Consider the following 18,565-nt stretch of genomic DNA (forward strand, 5'->3'; position numbering starts at 1 on the left):
CCTTCATCCTAATACCCTTAGCCTCACCCTTCAATCTAATACCCTAACCCTCACCCTTCATCCTAATACCCTAACCCTTCATCCTAACCCTCACCCTTCATCCTAATACCCTAACTCTCACCCTTCATCCTAATACCCTAACCCTCTCCCTTCATCCTAATACCCTAACCCTCACCCTTCATCCCAATACCCTAACCCTCACCATTCATCCTAATACCCTAACCCTCACCCTTCATCCTAATACCCTAACCCTCACCCTTCATCCTAATACCCTAACTCTCACCCTTCATCCTAATACCCTAAGCATCACCCTTCATCCTAATAACCTAATCCACACCCTTCATCCTAACACCCTAACCCTCTCCCTTCATCCTAATACCCTAACCCTCACACTTCATCCTAATACCCTAACCCTTCATCCTAATACCCTAACTCTCACCCTTCATCCTAATACCCTAATCCCCCCCTTAATCCTAATACCCTAATCCTCACCTTTCATCCTAATACCCTAACCCTCACCCTTCATCCTAATACCCTAACCCTCACCCTTCATCCTAATACCCTAATCCACACATTTCATCCTAACACCCTAACCCTCACCCTTCATCCTAATACCCTAACTCTCCCCCTTCATCCTAATACCCTAACCCTCACCCATCATCCTAATACCCTAACCCTTCATCCTAATACCCTAACCCTCACCCTTCATCCTAATACCCTAACCCTCACCTTTCATCCTAATACACTAACCCTCATCCTTCATCCTAATACCTTAACCCTCACCCTTCATCCTAATACACTAACCCTCGCCCTTCATCCTAATACACTAACCCTCACCCTTCATCCTAATACACTAACCCTCACACTTCATCCTAAACCCAATGCCCTATCCCTTACCCTTAGTCCAAATACTCTTATGCTCATCAGGGGCTGGCTGGCAACTGTTAGCTTGGGGGGCCAACATAAATCAAGTGGGCCCAGCTTTTCTACCAGCGCATGACAATGTCAAAATGGATATGGCCTCCACAGGGAAAAACTCCCCACATATATATTCTACCTCACAGGAAAAAATATAAAACATGAGGGAGAGGAATCAGTAGCAGGAAAAAAGAAGTGATAATGCCACTGTATAGGTCATTGGTTCGGCTTCATCTGGAATACTGTGTCCAGTTCTGGAGACCATAGCCCTCATTCCGAGTTGTTCGCCTACTGGGAGTGAATCTTAGCTTAGCAAAATTTCGAACGAAAGATTCTCTAAATTGCGATTAGAAATTTCTTTGCAGTTTCTGAGTAGCTCCAGACTTACTCTGCCAGTGCGATCAGCTCAGTCAGTTTCGTTCCTTGTTTGACGTCACAAACACCCAGGGTTCGCCCAGACACTCCCCCGTTTCTCCAGCCACTCCTGCGTTTTTCCCAGAAACGGCAGCGTTTTTTCACACACACCCATAAAACGGCCTGTTTCCGCCCAGAAACACCCACTTCCTGTCAATCACATTACAATCACCAGAACGAAGAAAAAACCTCGTAATGCCGTGAGTAAAATACCTAACTGCATAGCAAATTTACTTGGCGCAGTCGCACTGCGAACAATGCGCATGCGCAATTAGCGGAAAATCGCTGCGATGCAAAGAAAATTACCGAGCGAACAACTCGGAATGACCACCCATATCTCCAGAAGGATATAAATACATTAGAGAGGGGTGGTCTTCTGTATGCCGAATGTTGGGATCCCGGCGCACAGTATACCGGCGCCGGAATCCCGACACCCGGCATACCGACAACTATTCTCCCTTGTGGGGGTCCACGACCCCCCTGGAGGGAGAATAAAATAGTGTGGCGCGCATAGTGAGCCCGCAAGGGGCTCCTTTGCGCTCGCCACGCTGTCGGTATGCCGGCGGTCGGGCTCCCGGCGCTGGTATGCTGGGCGCCGGGAGCCCGACCGCCGGCATACCGTACGACACCCTTAGAGAGTGTACAAAGAAGGGCAACTAAAATGGTGCATGGCCTACATCACAAAACTTACCCGGAAAGGCTAAAAGATCTTAACATGTATAGTTTGGAAGAGAGAAGGGAAAGGGGGGACATGATAGAAACTGTCAAATATATCAAAGGTCTTAACAAAGTTCAGGAGGGAAACATTCTTCAAAGAAAGAGAAATATTACAACTCGAGGACATACACTGAGACTGGAGGGGGGAGGTTCAGGGGAAATGTAAGGAAAAATTACTTCACAGAAAGGGTAGTGGATAAGTGGAATAGCCTCCCAGCAGAGGTGGTAGAGGATAAGACTGTAGGGCAATTTAAACATGCTTGGGATAGGCATATGAATATCCTTACAAAGAATTGAGGTTCGAAAAGGGTTGAGATTACCTAAAGGATAAAAAAAAAAGGGGGCAGACTAGATGGGCCAAGTGGTTCTTATCTGCCGTCAAATTCTATGTTTCTATGTTAATTGCCCCAGTTCCCACAGAAGACTGACTTGTTTTCTAGCAGAACAGTAATAGGCTCTCACAGCCCCTTCCTCACTCTCACCCACGAGAGGCACCAGGAACGACCCCTGCAACCTGTGTATGCGGGAATAGGTCAGGTATTTGCAGGGTGAGCGAGTCTGCACGGGCAGATGTGGTGATAGATACCTCACAGCACATATAAATCTAGAACAGATTCCTCAGTGCATACCTTGTCAGCCATATATAATGATATACGCTACAAGGGGTTACAGTATCTTTATTAATTCATAAATGAAAAATTCTTAAAAACTCTCTATTAGTCTTTATTAAACACGTGCCTAGTACCGGTATACAGCACACCATAAAACACCACAACATATTGTGCATTGGCCCTCATTCCGAGTTGTTCGCTCGCAAGCTGCTTTTAGCAGATTTACTCACGCTAAGCCGCCGCCTACTGGGAGTGAATATTTGCTTCTTAAAATTGCGAACGAAAGATTCTCAAAATTGCGATTACACACCTCTTAGCAGTTTCTGAGTAGCTCCACACTTACTCGGCATCTGCGATCAGTTCAGTGCTTGTCGTTCCTGGTTTGACGTCACAAACACACCCAGCGTTCGCCCAGACACTCCTCCGTTTCTCCAGCCACTCCCGTGTTTTTCACAGAAACGGTAGCGTTTTTTCACACACACCCATAAAACGGCCTGTTTCCGCCCAGAAACACCCACTTCCTGTCAATCACACTCCGATCGCTTGAGCGAAGAAAAAGCCGTGAGTAAAATACCTAACTGCATAGCAAATTTACTTGGCGCAGTCGCAGTGCGGACATTGCGCATGCGCATTAGCGACTAATCGCTCCGTTGCGAAAGAAAAATAACGAGCGAACAACTCGGAATGAGGGCCCTTGTGTCTACGTGTTGTATACCGGTATTAGGCGTGTGTTTAATAGTGACTATAGATTTTTTAAGAATTTTGCATTCATGAATTAATAAAGAAGATACATATTATTTTTAATATACTGTAACCCCTTTCTGCGTATAACGTTATTTATGCCTGACAAGGTATGCGCTGAGGAATTTGTTTTTAGACTTATATGTTCGTATGTGCACTCTGTAGTGCATCCATGCTTGTAGCAGCAACTTGAAAAAGGTGTATTTCTGTGCCCACATGCATTTCACACAATGGGCGTCATTCCGAGTTGTACGCTCGCTAGCTGCTTTTAGCAGCATTGCACACGCTAAGCCGCCGCCCTCTGGGAGTGTATCTTAGCTTAGCAGAATAGCGAACGAAAGATTAGCAGAATTGCTACTAAATAATTCCCTGCGGTTTCTGAGCAGCTCCAGACCTACTCCTACACTGCGATCAGCTCAGTCCGTTTAGTTCCTGATTTGACGTCACAAACACGCCCTGCGGTTCGCCCAGCCACTCCCCTGTTTCTCCAGACACTCCCGCGTTTTTCCCTGACACACCTGCGTTTTTCCCTGACACGCCTGCGTTTTATAGCAAACGCTAGAAACACCCACTTCCTGTCTAGAAACACCCACTTCCTGTCTAGAAACACCCACTTCCTGTCAATCACTCACCGATCAGCAGTGCGACTGAAAAGCGTAGCTCGAGCAACAGCAAAATTACTACGTTTTTAGTAAAATAATTAAGCGCGTGCGCATTTAACAGCAAATCGCAGCATAGCGAAAATCGGCAACGAGCAAACAACTCGGAATGACCCCCATTGTAAAGATAAATTCCCCAAAACACAAATGAGGCACAGGAATTTTTTTTATTATTTATTGTAATTTTTCAGCCTGATTGTAAACATGCTGTTATTATATACAAATATTTCACAACCATCAACTATACTGCGCACCAAACATGATATATGATTGCCGACTTTGCCTGTACAACGTCTGGTAGTATTCTACTCATACACATGGGGGTCATTCCGAGTTGATCGCTAGCTGCCGTTGTTCGCAGCGCAGAGATCAGGCTAAAAATCGGCACTTCTGCGCATGGGTATGGTACGCACAGCGCACGAGCGACGTACTTTCACAACAAACTATGCAGTTTCACACAAGGTCTAGCTACGCTTTTCAGTCACACTGCTGACCGCAGAGTTATTGACAGGAAGTGGGTGTTTCTGGGTGGTAAATTACCTTTTTCAGGGAGTGCGTGTAAAAACGCAGGCGTGGCAGATACAAACGCAGGCATGCTTTGGGAAACGCAGGCCTGGCTGGCCGAACGCTGGGCATGTTCGTGACGTCAAAACAAGAACTAAATAGTCTGAAGTGATCGCAAGCGCTGAGTAGGTCTGAAGCTGCTCAGAAACTGCTCTAAAAAAAATTTCAGGCGCTCTGCGATCCTTTCGTTCGCACTTCTGCTGAGCTAAGATACACTCCCAGTGGGAGGCGGCATAGCGTTTGCACGGCTGCTAAAAGCAGCTAGCGAGCGAACAACTCGGAATGAGGGCCATGGTACAGTGTGCTATTCTTCATACTATAGTTTTCACCTGAAACTGCAGGGCACACCCCTGAGTGGAAATAGATACGCCCATAGGTGGACCTAGACATGCCTTTTGGGAGGAACATGACACGCCCCCTCAACAGCGCATCGTGCGGCGCATAACACCTCGCTCCAATCTCCCTGAAACTACTTTTCAAAAGGAGGCACGTAGGAGCCTATTCATAAAGCAGAGAAAAGCCCTGTTATGCGGAAATCAGGGCTTTTCTCTGCTTCATCCTATTCATGGAGCGGGTTACCGCGAAGAAGACCCTGAGTTCCCCGGCGCCCCCCTTCCCCCGCGCCGCATCTGAATCACATCATCATACTTTAGTATGGTGAGTGTGATTGATGAAGGAACGAGAAGCTCGGCTTTCTTCTTCTCCATTGAGTTCAAGTTCCCCATCTCAGAATGGTGAACCCTGAACTGTGGTGAAGAGACGGCAGGAAAGCTCCGCCCCCCTGATCTCCCAGCAGCCCCTGGGGCCTATTGATGCAAAATACGAAAAGTGAATAGCTACTTATCACTATATATGGCATCAGTCAGATGCGATATATAGCTGTTATGAGTAGCAATTTATGTATACTCACCCTTCTGGCGATGCGGTATCCCAGACTCCAGCGACGCTGTCTCCTCCAGCGGTGCCCCTCAGCGCTGTTGAAGTCAGCCGCCGGATCCTTCTGCTTATGCACTGCCGGATGACCTCCAGGGAGGCCGGAGTGGCTGCTGGGAGGTCAGGAGGCGGAGGCAGCATAGGTGCCGGACAGAGAGCAGGGTGCATTGAGCTTCTCTGCAGTTACCTTGTCATTTTTCGAATTTTGATTTTGATTTGTTTTTTTTCTTCTTCATGTTTTGGTTTTGGATTGGTTTTGTCAAAACCGCCCCTTTGTGTTTTGGTTTTGGCTTTGGTTCCATTTATTTTATTTTTTTGTTATCATAAAAATGGCTAAAATCACAGAATTTGGGTATGTCTTTGTTCCTACGGTATTATTAACCTCAATAACGTTCATATCCACTCATTTCCAGTCTATTTTGACCACCTCACTATATTGTTTTCATCCAGTTCAGGCCAAAAGGTTGCACCGGGGTTGCTGGATGACTAAGCTAAGCGACAGCAGTGTGCGGCACAAACACCTGGCCCATCTAGGAGTGGCACTGCAGTGGAAGACAGGAGGGCAGTTTTATAAACTACTGTATGCCCCCAAAACATGCTGCAAAGAGCACATACAGTAATGCAAAGACATAAGGTGCAAGATGGAATTGTCCTTGGGCCCTCCCACACTTATTTTGTATAAACAGGACATGCACACCAATCATTTCAGTGACAGGGACCATCACTTGTGGCTGAAATGATTTGTTTGTTTGGGCCCCCACAAAACATCCATTAAGAATTACTGTGAGGATGTTGATGATGAGGGTGTTAATTGCATTATAATCTTGTACAATAAATGTAATGTCTTCGCCGCAAACATAGGCGTGCGCAGCACATTTTATTAGGGGGTGCACCATTGGAGGGGTGTGTCTAGCACCACCTTTTGGGCGTGTCTAGCACCATCTATTGACGGTCAACGCAATATAAAATATCCATCATTTTACCAATCCTAATAAAGCAGATTCATCGTCAGATGTTGTGGTGTGCACCAAACAAACACCCCTGATGGCACTCACTGCAATTACACTGCTCCTCCTCAGCCTGGTCTGGCTCCCCCTCTCTTTCCCCTGCAAGCTGCAGCAGCTTACTTACAAGTCAGTCACTCACTGACACTGACAGTCGCAGACTAGTGCTGCTGCTGGAAAAACGAGTGACGTGTCAATGTTGCTGCCGACCGCCTGACAGTATTGAATTTGTCTTCCTAAGAGGAATGCTGGCTGCATGCTGCTCCTCATCAGTGGCTGGCGTTGGCATAGCACAGAAGGAGAGAGGTGGGCATGTTGCGGGTGGGCGTGCGAGCAGCATGACGTAATCACATTACATCACGCTGTTTTTGTACATGGAGGTGGAGCCGGGAGTTTGAAAGCCGGTGGCAGTGGCACCCTTGATAAACCCAGGCGTCGGTCAGTAATGCAGCCCTGACAGGGTGCAGCGCAGAGGGGGAAGTAATCAGCCTGCTCAGCAATCGCTACATCAGGCATGTGAGATCGGGGTGCCAGACATTAGGGGGTGCCTGTGCGCACCAGGCACCCCCCCTGCGCACACCTATGGCCGCAAATGACGTAACATGCAGGAGTTGCCTAGATGGCTAATGTTCCTACCTCTACTAAATTTGGCCTCACAAATGGAGCAAATGACTTCACAAACACTGTCAGGATTGGGGTAAAAATAATCCCACACCTAAGAGGTGGCTTTTTTGATGTTATGCCCAGGCATCGCAATGGCTTTCTCTTTATCACAGGCAAGAATTGCAACCACTGGTGTCTGACTTACACAAACAACATCAACATCCTCAGTGTCAGATAGTACGCACATATTCCCCTCATCCTGTCCCACTTCCACATAAGCATCCTCAATTTGTATTATGTCCTCCTCATCAGATTCATCACCATCTTTACTTGTACTGCTCCCCACATGTGCAGATGGTTCAGAAATGGTGGAAGGAGGTGAAAGAGGCTTCTCTATGAGGACAGTGTGGGAAATGTCAGCTGACGCGGACACCCCTAAACGTTCCTCAAGAATGTGTGATGGGTCCGATTATAAATGCGCAGCTTGTCTTACTGCCTCTGCAGCAAACTTTCCTTTTGTTTTGTTTTTTTCTTTACCACTCTAAAATTAAATGAGTTTACATGCCCTGACTTAAGCCCTCTATGCCCCTGGACATCTGCCTTAGCAGATGACGTTAACGGGCTTGCATTGTCAATGTCATGACTAGTAGCAGCAGCTTCAGCACTAGTAGTAGCCTCCATTTCTATCAAAACAAAGTGGAGTTGACCTTCACCGACAGCTTCACACAAATGAGTCAGAAATGTATATAATAATAATTATACACTGCGGTTGATTTCACAGACAGCGTAGCACAAATGAGTGAGAAATGAAATAATAAAAAAATTACACACTGTGGTTGACTTAACCGACAGCGGCGGTCAAATGAATCAGAAATGTAAATAATAATAATTACACACTGCGGTTGACTTCCCCGACAGCATCACAAATATGAGTCAGAAAAATATATAATAATAATTACACACTCCAGTTTACTTCACCAACAGCGTCACAAAATACATGTATGATTAGGAAATAATATACTGCAGTCTGACCGGAAGTGTCACAGTACTTATGAAAATAAAATTAAATTGTATAGTACACTTGGGTACAGCACAAACAAAAAAGAATTAAAAAATAAATAAATATATATATATATATATATTTATTTATAACTTTAGAGAGAGCACCCGTTTTTCAGATGCAGCTGACAGAGAGAATACAGTGAGAGCACCCCTTTCAGATACAGCAGAAAGAGAGAGCACCCCTTTCAGATACAGCAGAAAGAGAGAGCACCCCTTTCATATACAGCAGACAGAGAGAGCACCCCTTTCAGATACAGCAGAAAGAGAAAGCACCCCTTTCATATACAGCAGACAGAGGGGTAAATTTACTAAGATTCGTAATTTCCGAAAAAAGGTCAAAGTTCAATCACGAATGACATCGACAGTGTAAAACTGCAACTTTTTGAATTGATTACGATGGATTTACTAAGCTGTCGTATTCGTGTTTTTCTTTTCTTCCGATGTCGATGTCATTCGTTTTTTTTTACCTAATTTTACGGCAGTGATTAGCAAAACACTGCCGTTTTTTTTTTACAAACAATCTCGGCCGGATCTGTGTGATCCGTGCTGGGGTTCTTTTTTTTTTTTTTTTTTAATTAAACAATGTAAAATCCCCAAAAAAAATGCGTGGGGTCCCCCCTCCTAAGCATAACCAGCCTCGGGCTCTTTGAGCCGATCCTGGTTGCAGAAATATGGGGAAAAAAATGACAGGGGTTCCCCCATATTTAAGCAACCAGCATCGGGCTCTGCGCCTGGTCCTGGTCCCAAAAATACGGGGGACAAAAAGAGTAGGGGTCCCCCGTATTTTTAAAACCAGCACCGGGCTCCACTAGCTGGACAGATAATGCCACAGCCGGGGGTCACTTTTATACTGCGCCCTGCGGCCGTGGCATCAAAAATCCAACTAGTCACCCCTGGCCGGGGTACCCTGGGGGAGTGAGGACCCCTTCAATCAAGGGGTCCCCCCCCCCCAGCCACCCAAGGGCCAGGGGTGAAGCCCGAGGCTGTCCCCCCCCATCCAATGGGCTGCGGATGGGAGGGCTGATAGCCTTTGTTGTAAAATAAAAGATATTGTTTTTAGTAGCAGTACTACAAGTCCCAGCAAGCCTCCCCCGCATGCTGGTACTTGGAGAACCACAAGTACCAGCATGCGGCGGAAAAACTGGCAGACAGAGAGAGCACCCCTTTCATATACAGCAGACAGAGAGAGCACCCCTTTCATATACAGCAGACAGAGAGAGCACCCCTTTCAGATACAGCAGACAGAGAGAGCACCCCTTTCATATACAGCAGACAGAGAGAGCACCCCTTTCAGATACAGCAGACAGAGAGAGCGCCCCTTTCAGATACAGCAGACAGAGAGAGCACCCCTTTCAGATACAGCAGACAGAGAGAGCGCCCCTTTCAGATACAGCAGATAGAGAGAGCGCCCCTTTCATATACAGCAGACAGAAATAGCGCCCTTTTCATATACAGCAGATAGAGAGAGCACCCCTTTCATATACAGTAGACAGAGATAGCGCCCCTTTCATATACAGCAGATAGAGAGAGCACCCCTTTCATATACAGCAGACAGAGAGAGCACCCCTTTCATATACAGCAGACAGAGAGAGCGCCCCTTTCAGACACAGCAGACAGAGAGAGCACCCCTTTCAGATACAGCAGATAGAGAGAGCGCCCCTTTCAGATACAGCAGACAGAGAGATCGCCCCTTTCATATACAGCAGACAGAGAGAGCGCCCCTTTCATATACAGCAGACAGAGAGAGCACCCCTTTCATATACAACAGATAGAGAGAGCGCCCCTTTCAGATACAGCAGACAGAGAGGGCACCCCTTTCATATACAGCAGACAGAGAGAGCGCCCCTTTCATATACAGCAGATAGAGAGAGCGCCCCTTTCAGATACAGCAGACAGAGAGATCGCCCCTTTCATATACAGCAGACAGAGAGAGCGCCCCTTTCATATACAGCAGACAGAGAGAGCACCCCTTTCAGATACAGCAGACAGAGAGAGCAGCCCTTTCATATACAGCAGACAGAGAGAGCGCCCCTTTCATATACAGCAGATAGAGAGAGCACCCCTTTCAGATACAGCAGACAGAGAGAGCACCCCTTTCATATACAGCAGACAGAGAGAGCGCCCCTTTCATATACAGCAGAGAGAGAGAGCACCCCTTTCAGATAAAGCAGACAGAGAGAGCACCCCTTTCAGATACAGCAGAGAGAGCACCACTTTCAGATACAGCAGACAGAGATAGCGCCCCTTTCAGATACAGCAGACAGAGAGAGCGCCCCTTTCAGATACAGCAGACAGAGACAGCGCCCCTTTCAGATACAGCAGACAGAGAGAGCACCCTTTCATATACAGCAGACAGAGAGAGCGCCCTTTTCAGATACAGCAGACAGAGAGCACCCCTTTCATATACAGCAGACAGAGAGAGCACCCCTTTCATATACAGCAGACAGAGAGAGCACCCCTTTCATATACAGCAGACAGAGAGAGCACCCCTTTCATATACAGCAGACAGAGAGAGCGCCCTTTTCAGATACAGCAGACAGAGAGCACCCCTTTCAGATACAGCAGACAGAGAGAGCACCCCTTTCATATACAGCAGACAGAGAGAGCACCCCTTTCAGATACAGCAGACAGAGAGAGCAAACCTATCAGATACAGCAGACAGAGAGAGCACCCCTTTCAGATACAGCAGACAGAGAGAGCACCCCTTTCATATACAGCAGACAGAGAGAGCACCCCTTTCATATACAGCAGACAGAGAGAGCACCCCTTTCATATACAGCAGACAGAGAGAGCGCCCTTTTCAGATACAGCAGACAGAGAGCACCCCTTTCAGATACAGCAGACAGAGAGAGCACCCCTTTCATATACAGCAGACAGAGAGAGCACCCCTTTCAGATACAGCAGACAGAGAGAGCAAACCTATCAGATACAGCAGACAGAGAGAGCACCCCTTTCAGATACAGCAGACAGAGAGAGCGCCCCTTTCAGATACAGCAGACAGAGACAGCGCCCCTTTCAGATACAGCAGACAGAAATAGCGCCCCTTTCATATACAGCAGACAGAGAGAGCACCCCTTTCAGATACAGCAGACAGAGACAGCGCCCCTTTCAGATACAGCAGACAGAAATAGCGCCCCTTTCATATACAGCAGACAGAGAGAGCGCCCCTTTCATATACAGCAGACAGAGAGAGCGCCCCTTTCAGATACAGCAGACAGAGACAGCGCCCCTATCAGATACAGCAGACAGAAATAGCGCCCCTTTCATATACAGCAGACAGAGAGAGCACCCCTTTCAGATACAGCAGACAGAGACAGCGCCCCTTTCAGATACAGCAGACAGAAATAGCGCCCCTTTCATATACAGCAGACAGAGAGAGCACCCCTTTCAGATACAGCAGACAGAGAGAGCACCCCTTTCACATACAGTAGACAGAGAGAGCGCCCCTTTCAGATACAGCAGACAGAGAGAGCACCCCTTTCAGATACAGCAGACAGAGAGAGCGCCCCTTTCATATACAGCAGACAGAGAGAGCACCCCTTTCATATACAGCAGACAGAGAGATCACCCCTTTCAGATACAGCAGACAGAGAGAGCGCCCCTTTCATATACAGCAGACAGAGAGAGCACCCCTTTCATATACAGCAGACAGAGAGAGCACCCCTTTCATATACAGCAGACAGAGAGAGCACCCCTTTCATATACAGCAGACAGAGAGAGCACCCCTTTCAGATATAGCAGACAGAGAGAGCACCCCTGTCAGATACAGCAGACAGAGAGAGCACCCCTGTCAGATACAGCAGACAGAGAGAGCGCCCCTTTCATATACAGCAGACAGAGAGAGCGCCCCTTTCATATACAGCAGACAGAGAGAGCGCCCCTTTATATACAGCAGACAGAGAGAGCACCTCTTTCATATACAGCAGATAGAGAGAGCGCCCCTTTCAGATACAGCAGACAGAGAGAGCACCCCTTTCATATACAGCAGACAGAGAGAGCGCCCCTTTCATATACAGCAGATAGAGAGAGCGCCCCTTTCAGATACAGCAGACAGAGAGATCGCCCCTTTCATATACAGCAGACAGAGAGAGCGCCCCTTTCATATACAGCAGACAGAGAGAGCACCCCTTTCAGATACAGCAGACAGAGAGAGCACCCCTTTCATATACAGCAGACAGAGAGAGCGCCCCTTTCAGATACAGCAGACAGAGAGAGCACCCCTTTCATATACAGCAGACAGAGAGAGCGCCCCTTTCATATACAGCAGAGAGAGAGAGCACCCCTTTCAGATACAGCAGACAGAGAGAGCACCCCTTTCATATACAGCAGACAGAGAGAGCGCCCCTTTCATATACAGCAGAGAGAGAGAGCACCCCTTTCAGATAAAGCAGACAGAGAGAGCACCCCTTTCATATACAGCAGAGAGAGCACCACTTTCAGATACAGCAGACAGAGATAGCGCCCCTTTCATATACAGCAGACAGAGAGAGCACTCCTTTCAGATACAGCAGACAGAGAGAGCGCCCCTTTCAGATACAGCAGACAGAGACAGCGCCCCTTTCAGATACAGCAGACAGAGAGAGCACCCCTTTCATATACAGCAGACAGAGATAGCACCCCTTTCAGATACAGCAGACAGAGAGAGCACCCCTTTCACATACAGTAGACAGAGAGAGCGCCCCTTTCAGATACAGCAGACAGAGAGAGCACCCCTTTCAGATACAGCAGACAGAGAGAGCGCCCCTTTCATATACAGCAGACAGAGAGAGCGCCCCTTTCATATACAGCAGACAGAGAGATCACCCCTTTCAGATACAGCAGACAGAGAGAGCGCCCCTTTCATATACAGCAGACAGAGAGAGCACCCCTTTCATATACAGCAGACAGAGAGAGCACCCCTTTCACATACAGTAGACAGAGAGAGCACCCCTTTCAGATACAGCAGACAGAGAGAGCACCCCTTTCAGATACAGCAGAGAGAGCGCCCCTTTCATATACAGCAGACAGAGAGAGCGCCCCTTTCATATACAGCAGACAGAGAGAGAGCACCCCTTTCATATACAGCAGATAGAGAGAGCGCCCCTTTCAGATACAGCAGACAGAGAGAGCACCCCTTTCATATACAGCAGACAGAGAGAGCGCCCCTTTCATATACAGCAGATAGAGCGCCCCTTTCAGATACAGCAGACAGAGAGATCGCCCCTTTCATATACAGCAGACAGAGAGAGCGCCCCTTTCATATACAGCAGACAGAGAGAGCACCCCTTTCAGATACAGCAGACAGAGAGAGCACCCCTTTCATATACAGCAGACAGAGAGAGCGCCCCTTTCATATACAGCAGATAGAGAGAGCACCCCTTTCAGATACAGCAGACAGAGAGAGCACCCCTTTCATATACAGCAGACAGAGAGAGCGCCCCTTTCATATACAGCAGAGAGAGAGAGCACCCCTTTCAGATAAAGCAGACAGAGAGAGCACCCCTTTCATATACAGCAGACAGAGAGAGCGCCCCTTTCATATACAGCAGACGGAGAGAGCACCCCTTTCATATACAGCAGACAGAGAGAGCGCCCCTTTCATATACAGCAGACAGAGAGAGCACCCCTTTCATATACAGCAGACAGAGAGAGCGCCCCTTTCATATACAGCAGACAGAGAGAGCACCCCTTTCATATACAGCAGACAGAGAGAGCACCCCTTTCAGATACAGCAGAGAGAGCACCACTTTCAGATACAGCAGACAGAGATAGCGCCCCTTTCATATACAGCAGAGAGAGAGAGCACCCCTTTCAGATACAGCATTGAGAGAGCGCCCCTTTCAGATACAGCAGACAGAGACAGCGCCCCTTTCAGATACAGCAGACAGAGAGAGCACCCCTTTCATATACAGCAGACAGAGATAGCACCCCTTTCATATACAGCAGACAGAGAGAGCACCCCTTTCATATACAGCAGACAGAGAGAGCACCCCTTTCATATACAGCAGACAGAGAGAGCACCCCTTTCATATACAGCAGACAGAGAGAGCACCCCTTTCATATACAGCAGACAGAGAGAGCGCCCTTTTCAGATACAGCAGACAGAGAGCACCCCTTTCAGATACAGCAGACAGAGAGAGCACCCCTTTATGATACAGCAGACAGAGAGAGCAAACCTATCAGATACAGCACAGAGAGAGCACCCCTTTCAGATACAGCAGACAGAGAGAGCGCCCCTTTCAGATACAGCAGACAGAGACAGCGCCCCTTTCAGATACAGCAGACAGAAATAGCGCCCCTTTCAGATACAGCAGACAGAGAGAGCGCCCCTTTCAGATACAGCAGACAGAGAGAGCACCCCTTTCAGATACAGCAGACAGAGAGAGCGCCCCTTTCATATACAGCAGACAGAGAGAGCACCCCTTTCATATACAGCAGACAGAGAGATCACCCCTTTCAGATACAGCAGACAGAGAGAGCGCCCCTTTCATATACAGCAGACAGAGAGAGCACCCCTTTCATATACAGCAGACAGAGAGAGCACCCCTTTCATATACAGCAGACAGAGAGAGCACCACTTTCAGATACAGCAGACAGAGATAGCGCCCCTTTCATATACAGCAGAGAGAGAGAGCACCCCTTTCAGATACAGCATTGAGAGAGCGCCCCTTTCAGATACAGCAGACAGAGATAGCACCCCTTTCATATACAGCAGACAGAGCACCCCTTTCATATACAGCAGACAGAGAGAGCACCCCTTTCATATACAGCAGACAGAGAGAGCACCCCTTTCATATACAGCAGACAGAGAGAGCACCCCTTTCATATACAGCAGACAGAGAGAGCGCCCTTTTCAGATACAGCAGACAGAGAGCACCCCTTTCAGATACAGCAGACAGAGAGAGCACCCCTTTATGATACAGCAGACAGAGAGAGCACCCCTTTCAGATACAGCAGACAGAGAGAGCGCCCCTTTCAGATACAGCAGACAGAGAGAGCGCCCCTTTCAGATACAGCAGACAGAGAGAGCGCCCCTTTCAGATACAGCAGACAGAGACAGCGCCCCTTGCAGATACAGCAGACAGAAATAGCGCCCCTTTCATATACAGCAGACAGAGAGAGCACCCCTTTCAGATACAGCAGACAGAGAGAGCACCCCTTTCACATACAGTAGACAGAGAGAGCGCCCCTTTCAGATACAGCAGACAGAGAGAGCACCCCTTTCATATACAGCAGACAGAGAGAGCACCCCTTTCATATACAGCAGACAGAGAGATCACCCCTTTCAGATACAGCAGACAGAGAGAGCGCCCCTTTCATATACAGCAGACAGAGAGAGCACCCCTTTCATATACAGCAGACAGAGAGAGCACCCCTTTCATATACAGCAGACAGAGAGAGCACCCCTTTCATATACAGCAGACAGAGAGAGCACACCTTTCAGATACAACAGACAGAGAGAGCATCCCTTTCATATACAGCAGACAAAGAGAGCGCCCCTTTCATATACAGCAGACAGAGAGAGCACCCCTTTCATATACAGCAGAGAGAGAGAGCACCCCTTTCATATACAGCAGACAGAGAGAGCACCCCTTTCAGATACAGCAGATAGAGAGAGCACCCCTTTCATATACAGCAGACAGAGAGAGCGCCCCTTTCATATACAGCAGACAGAGAGAGCACCCCTTTCATATACAGCAGACAGAGAGAGCACCCCTTTCATATACAGCAGACAGAGAGAGCACCCCTTTCATATACAGCAGACAGAGAGAGAGCGCCCCTTTCATATACAGCAGACAGAGAGATCACCCCTTTCAGATACAGCAGACAGAGAGAGCACCCCTTTCAGATACAGCAGACAGAGAGAGCGCCCCTTTCATATACAGCAGACAGAGAGAGCACCCCTTTCATATACAGCAGACAGAGAGAGCACCCCTTTCAGATACAGCAGACAGAGAGAGCGCCCCTTTCATATACAGCAGACAGAGAGAGCACCCCTTTCATATACAGCAGACAGAGAGAGAGCACCCCTTTCAGATACAGCAGACAGAGAGAGCGCCCCTTTCATATACAGCAGACAGAGAGAGCACCCCTTTCACATACAGCAGACAGAGAGATCGCCCCTTTCATATACAGCAGACAGAGAGAGCACCACTTTCATATACAGCAGAGAGAGAGAGAGCGCCCCTTTCATATACAGCAGAGAGAGAGAGCGCCCCTTTCATATACAGCAGACAGAGAGAGCACCCCTTTCATATACAGCAGAGAGAGCACCACTTTCATATACAGCAGAGAGAGAGAGCGCCCCTTTCATATACAGCAGAGAGAGAGAGCGCCCCTTTCATATACAGCAGAGAGAGAGCGCACCCCTTTCATATACAGCAGACAGAGAGAGCACCACTTTCATATACAGCAGAGAGAGAGAGCGCCCCTTTCATATACAGCAGACAGAGAGAGCACCCCTTTCATATACAGCAGAGAGAGAGAGCGCCCCTTTCATATACAGCAGAGAGAGAGAGCGCCCCTTTCATATACAGCAGACAGAGAGAGCACCCCTTTCATATACAGCAGACAGAGAGAGCACCAATTTCATATACAGCAGAGAGAGAGAGCGCCCCTTTCATATACAGCAGACAGAGAGAGCACCACTTTCATATACAGCAGAGAGAGAGAGCGCCCCTTTCATATACAGCAGACAGAGAGAGCACCCCTTTCAGATACGACAGACAGACGCCGGGATGTAGTAACATACATCTCTGCTCCTTGCCGCCCATTGCAGCGATGTTGATCGCATATATATTAACATCGCAATGCGGTGACGGAGGCCCTCCGCGATACCTGTGACGTTGTGTGCGGGGGGGGGGGGGGGGGGGGGAAGTTCTCCATCACCTCCCTGGGCTCTCCACACTCCTCCGCCATCGGGAAGCAGCGGCAGGCTGTCTTTGATGCCTCCTACTCCTCCCTGCAGCCGGAAGGACCTCCGGCTGCGTTAGGTTGCGGCGACCAGCGATAAGAAGCCCATAGGCTTCTATAGGGTATCACCATCCAAAGATGGCGATACTCTCTGGGGCAAAAACGCGGCGGAAGGGGGTTAGTACATATGAAAATGTGATAAAATGGGTTTTATTGCACTTTCCCTTTAGTACATCCCGCCCAGGGAGAGCACCCGCTTTTCAGATACAGCACACACGGCACCCCCACTCACCGCACACCACGCCACGCCACCCAGTACTGAGACAGACACTTCCGTCCAGTACACTCTCCAATGCCGGAGTGAAGATGGCGCCATTGCACGGGGACTTATATAGAATCTAAATTCCGTGAGAATCCGACAGTGGGAAGATGACGTTCCGCCTCGCTTTGGGACTCGGATCCCGGTTCGGATCGCAATGATCGGGGGTGTTCGGAACCGTATCCGCTCATCTCTAGTTACCGCACCGCAGTTCAGGTTGCCCTATCCTGAGATGGTGAACCTGAACTCCATGGAGAAGCGGAAAAAGCAGAGCATTCACTATTCTATAGTATGATGATGTGATTCAGGCACGGAGCGGGGGGGCGCTGGGGAACTCAGGGTCTTCTCCGCGGTAACCCGCTCCGTGAATAGCATGAAGCAGAGAAAAGCCCTGATTTCCGCATAACAGGGCTTTTCTCTGCTACATGAATAGACCCCTTAAAATACAGTAAGTTGGGAGGTATACCGGGAAGGGGAAGAGGGGGGGTGAAATAAACCTGGGAGGTGGGCTTGCTGTCCGATACCTCGCCTCTGGCATCACCAGTGAAGTTCCGCCACTGATACCGGTAGTATTGGCAGGATCTGGGAATAGATTATAACGGCAGAGAACAATAATAGCAGATTACTGTCTGTGCTGGGTAGTATCTTGTCCCTAGAGACAAGAGGGGGGTGGAAATGACATAATGACATCATGGATGTGAAGGAAGCTGCGTCCTGACCCCCCCTCTGTAGCACTATCTCAGCGAGTACAGACTGTGTCTCATGTAGGTCACGCATTTCTAGCAGATATAATGTATGACCTCATTCTGCAGGAACCATTTATCTCTGACTGATACAGATCTCTATATATACCGCCAGCAATTAGGTTACAGAGCGTTACGTTACGCTGAGTCACTGCATTGACATTTTATTGTTATAATTAGTTTTGTATAATAAATGTTCAGTGCCGTTTCTTGGGCCGGGCGAGCCGTGCAACTGCACGGGGCGCCCACCGCGACACTTCTGCGGGTCCTTGCTTCCTCCTCCTCCCTCTTCCTTAGTACTCCGCTTGGGAGGCAGAGTTTCGAGGAATGCAGAATGACGTGGTTGCGTTGTGACGTCACGACGCAATCGCGTCATTCAGCGAAA

Source organism: Pseudophryne corroboree, chromosome 6 (genome assembly GCF_028390025.1).
Source record: "Pseudophryne corroboree isolate aPseCor3 chromosome 6, aPseCor3.hap2, whole genome shotgun sequence".
Lineage (NCBI taxonomy): Eukaryota > Metazoa > Chordata > Amphibia > Anura > Myobatrachidae > Pseudophryne > Pseudophryne corroboree.